This window comes from Armigeres subalbatus, chromosome 2 (genome assembly GCF_024139115.2).
Source record: "Armigeres subalbatus isolate Guangzhou_Male chromosome 2, GZ_Asu_2, whole genome shotgun sequence".
NCBI classification, from domain to species: Eukaryota; Metazoa; Arthropoda; class Insecta; order Diptera; family Culicidae; genus Armigeres; species Armigeres subalbatus.
In genome coordinates, this window is record NC_085140.1 from 163,464,948 (window position 1) to 163,470,008 (window position 5,061).

Genomic DNA, 5,061 nt, shown 5'->3' on the forward strand with positions numbered 1-5,061 from the left:
AGATTTCATCCACCACGTTTACCGAACTTGTTTGTATTTACTAATATTTCAGCATTCAGTATTCGTGGATTTGGTATGATTTGAGCTCATCGATGGTATGATTTGAGAAAGAAAAGGCATCAAGTAGAAGCATTCTTCTTCATAATCAAACCTTTCAACATTTTACAAAAAGATGAAACACTACGATGAACCTTGCAGACATGAGTCAAATAGGATCATGAAAACCATACACTGCACGACGGGGCTGTAGCTCCAGAATAACACGCAGTCGGAGATTTCACTCAGGGGCATATAAGTTTAGGTAGCCTACAACTCAGCATACCAGCAGTCATATATGAATGTACAAAATAAATTGCATATATTCACAGATCAGATCGTAATCATATAAAGATCCAGAAGAAGTTGTGAAAAAATGTAGAAGGGCTACATATAATGTAAACGTACAATCTAATTACAATCTATATCATAAGTTTTGTATATGATAATTTAAACTCACAACGGAATCATATATCCCAAATAATCAAACAAATGAATATAAGACCTATTCATGTTTTCAAAAAGTATCAAAAATTCAACCGGTCAGCTCTGAATCACGATCCTTATGCTAAAATAAGTCTTCTGTCAAATTTTCAGCTAATTCGCATGAAATTTCGAGGTGGCTCAAGTCGATTTAGTGATTTTAAGGTTATTTTCAATTTTTGAAAAATTATAACAAGAGATATGTACGCTGACAATCAAGGATGGGAAAAATCAAATTTTCAAAAAATCGAGAATGATCAAAACTCACCCGCGATCTTACTTTCAAATTATCAAGTGATAAAAACTCGCCTGCGATTAAGAATCGTTTGACAATCGTATCCTGATTTGAAGCATTTACCGTTACACTTTGAACTCTTTTTACTTACTACCACGAAGCCATAACGCCAAATAGAAGATATGACAGAACTGTTGACAATTAGCTGATATTAGTAAAGATTAATGTTTGAATGAAAATTCTGTGTTTATTATCGTTTGAGTGCAAAATTTGAGAAGTTGTCGCCGGCGACAACTCGCCTACTGTTTTCACATGAAAAGTTTTCACATGAAAATTGCAATCATTATCGTCTGATAATTATTCAGCACAACACTGTGAAAAATCATCCCAACAACCTCTAAACGGAAGCTTTTGGTGTGTCTTGTGAACATTGCGATTCGTTCTGTTTACGTTTTGACCATGTCAAAGTGATTTTCATAAAAATATTGTTTCTCTTGCAAAATTCTTTAATTTATTACAAATCATTATTATTCCTCTTTATTCCCTGAACTTTTGAGTAAAATAATTGCTAATGTACGATTAATTCTTAAAATCAGAAGCTAAGCATATGTCATAAATTTACACTTAGGGTTTCTTCAAACAAGTTATTCGAACTATGTAGCAATTATTGGCAATAGAATTAATAATTTTGTAGAACAACAACTTTTAAAGGAGACCATGTTTTTATGCACTTAAAAGCTTGAAAATCACTTTAACATGGTCAAAACATAAACGGAACGAATCGCAATGTTTACAGGACTTGTACAGCACATCAAAAGCTTCCGTTTAGATGCGATCGAAATTTTATCCGTAACTGAAAATTTTACAGCAGGTTTATTTTAGCATAAGAATTGTGATTCTGGGCTGACCAGTTGAATTTTTGATACTTTTGATACATGATCTGGATTGCGTCACTGGCTTGAAAATGGATCCTCAAAAAGTGCATTTCGCATAGAGTGCATTTTGGCAAAAAAAAATGAAAATACCTACACAAAGAATATTTCAATGAATGAAATGAAACATTAGAAGGCTTGGTGCAATAGAGCATCTGCTCTAATGTAGTGTGTAGAACGAAAACGAATGATCACCTTAAAAAATCAAATCGTTTAAATGACAAAATTTTAATCTGGAATCTGGCTGTATTTATTATTGATTTCTTCGGTGAAACTTTGGTTTGGATCCATTTATAACAGCTTGAGGCTCAAAATAACTAGATAAAGCACATTCCAACACACTTGAGCACCCTGTCAGTACTTTATGATGGCTGTCTTTATTATGAGGTTTTCTCCTCGTCTTGTAACAGATGTCATTTCGACGTTTGACAGTCATACCTCCACCAGAGGAGTGTTCGAACATGCATACAGAGACCCTACACTATCAATATATAGCCAGAGACTCGCAGCCACACGGCGCGCTGGCTCCAGTGCAGTGGGTATTATGGTAGCCGAGTCAGCCTTTTTTTTCATTCCAATGCTCTTCTATTCTATCTGCAAGTACACGCGACAGCCTATAATTATGACAGTGTTACTGCATGTTTTGATGGTTTCGACAAACTCTTTTTTTCTCGTTCGACTCTTTCTCCTCCCGATTGTTGCTGGCGGTCGGTCGTGACTGTTGTACGTACGGCAGGCTGTGTGGTTTCCACATCACTGCTGTACAGTGGGCCACAAAAACAAAATCCATTCACACGTTTCGATCATCGAATGGGACTTTTAAATCTGTTTGATGAGTTTTACTGTTGCACTAAGCATAATGGTCCCATGACGTTTTTTACTATGTCATTCCTGCTGTGCTGGCCATGGAGTATTTGCCCAAACAAGTCATATATAAGAAAATTATTTTGAGCTTTTAGTGGAATGTCTTCACTTGCCATAAGACGGGTTCGTACAATTCCAATTATCAAGTGGTGGAATTAAATGGGATAGTACGAACTCGTCTTATGACAAGTGAAGTTATTTCTGCATCAGACATCATGGCTATAGACTTGCCATCAATTCACTCGAGCTCTTTAATGTATTGATAAGACAACGCCCAAAAACTGACATGGAACAGTTAAGGTGATTATACAATCAAGCCATGTGGTGAATTTCAAATTCACCACACGGATTTCTACTCCTATTATCAGAAGATCAAATCTAGCGTAATAATTTTCGTACAATGCTGAAATTAAAGTCGATTGTTTAGCATGAGTAAGCAAACGATCTACGAATGTTTTATCCCCATGGGCGTTGTGGTTCTCTCAGTTCGTGCTCTTGAAAAATCACTAGAAAAAGCACGTGATTTCCAAGATGGCCGATTTGTGGCTTTGTTGTATAACCACCTTAAGCTTGGAATAGCGTTTGATATATGCTACCAGTGAATTCGCTCCAACAGGTCTGCAAAACGGTCCATCATAGCTACCCGAATAAAAATTTACAGTAACTTGTATGACGTAACCCATTGAAATACAATAGATTGTGTGGCAAACAATACAAACTATTGTATGCTTACTGTAAAATGTTCACGGTTGTAAAAGATCTTTATTGTAAGTACATTAAAATAACAATATATTTAAATGTTTCCGATATATTTTATTATAGTTTTATTGTTCGCTTATGTTTAGTATTGCTCATCCAAAAACTAAACAATTTTTAAAAGTATTCGGTTTGGATGATCTGGAAATCCGTCTAATGTTATTAAATTAATATAATTTTGGAATATTTCATAGATTTATTATATTGATGAAATAACAGTTGAAAACAATAAAATTACAATAGCTTTGTTTGTTAAATAAATAAAAATGTTATACCGGTTCTCAAGTATATATTTTCATATTGCAGGTCTTGTTGCAGGTCTAGAAATGTTTCGCAATAAAAATTTGATTTCAAAAAAATGAAAGGGAACAAAAACTTTTGCTTATAATTTTACTCGGAGAATGGCTGGATTCATTTGAGCGTGTACAGTTTTGTTTATAATTAGTGAAGAGATGAAAATAATGAAACTGCATGGTGCAGAAAGTGTTTTTTTCATTGCAGTTTCTGCTGCTGGGAAAGCGGTAGATCACTATGGCTTCTGTACCGTGGTGAGTATCTAAAGTGTTGAAGCGCGTTAGAGCATCATTACTGGGCGCGAGTATTTTGATCACTCTCACTGTACTGTCATTTTAGATTAGTCACTCTTTTTCGCATCGGTCACTATTTTCGGTTATCATTTCGGTGGCTGCATTCCGTATCGGTGACGTTCGACGTTTGATAGTTCATCAAATAGTAGCGCTGTTATTTGGTCAATTTGGTCACCTGTCAGCTGCGCTACTGTTTTAGCAGCGCGTTTAGTAGCGATCGGTAAAGTGTCAAGTAATGATACTGCGCTGACAAACGGTTTATACTCACCACCGGTAATCGTAATCTTATACTACAAAAGTTCAATGTACATAATGAACGCAGTGGTTCATCCCGAACAAAAAATAAATAAAAATTTTATCATCATAATACCTGATAACATGCCTGGTAACATGTATCCTTGTTCCTTTACAGAAACGAAGCTTATGATAAATAAAATACTGCTACTTGCTGGTCACTGATTGAAGATCGTTCAGTGGCTACCATTGGCCAATCTCACCAACGGGATGTAATAAGAACTGATGCAGGTAATTTTTTCTTTTCTTCTCGACGTATTTTTTCTAATAAAACTGACATTCTTTTATAATTTACATTTTTCACAGGTTTATATTTATATGTATTGTCTATTCGGAACAAAGTTAGTACGCTTTTTAAACCGATGTTGGATTTTTCTCCAGATACAGGCAACCCACTTAACTTTGGAAGTAGTGCGCTGGATTCGTCTAAAGATATGCTAAACAACCGGAGGAAAATAAAATAATTTGTAAAACAATTAATTGTATTGTATTTTTATTGTAATATTGGAGTATAATGTATTCTAAATCCTGTTGTATTTCTATTGTAAAACAATAGAAACAGTAATTGAAAACATTTCAAACACAATATTTTCTATTGTTTTGTCGCTCGAAATCATCCATTGAAGAACCGTAAAATCAATTGTTTTGCTCCGAATTTTGTATGGAAAATTTTCGATTTTTTTATTGTAAAGATACATAACAACCCCCCTTTTTAATTGTAAAAGTCCCATTTACCATTCATTTTATCGTGGAAAACCATTATTTCTCATGTGATTTTATTGTCAAAATTCCATTATATTCAATGGTAAAAATTATGTTTTAAATGGTGTTGTAACAATAAAATTTATGATATATTAATGATATTGTTTATCCG

At 34.3% G+C, this 5,061-nt stretch overlaps 1 long non-coding RNA gene across 3 annotated transcripts; it reads left to right on the forward strand.

The window, feature by feature from the left end:
* The first annotated feature begins 3,681 nt into the window (after positions 1 to 3,681).
* On the forward strand, positions 3,682 to 4,740 carry LOC134215409 (uncharacterized). Of its 3 annotated transcripts, XR_009980148.1 has the most exons (4): positions 3,682 to 3,854; positions 3,940 to 4,166; positions 4,306 to 4,418; positions 4,494 to 4,740. It is a non-coding gene; the product is annotated as an uncharacterized LOC134215409 (long non-coding RNA). The 3 variants fall into 3 exon arrangements; XR_009980147.1 differs by having other exon boundaries at positions 3,682 to 4,166; XR_009980146.1 differs by lacking the exon at positions 3,940 to 4,166.
* Positions 4,741 to 5,061: the final 321 nt, after the last annotated feature.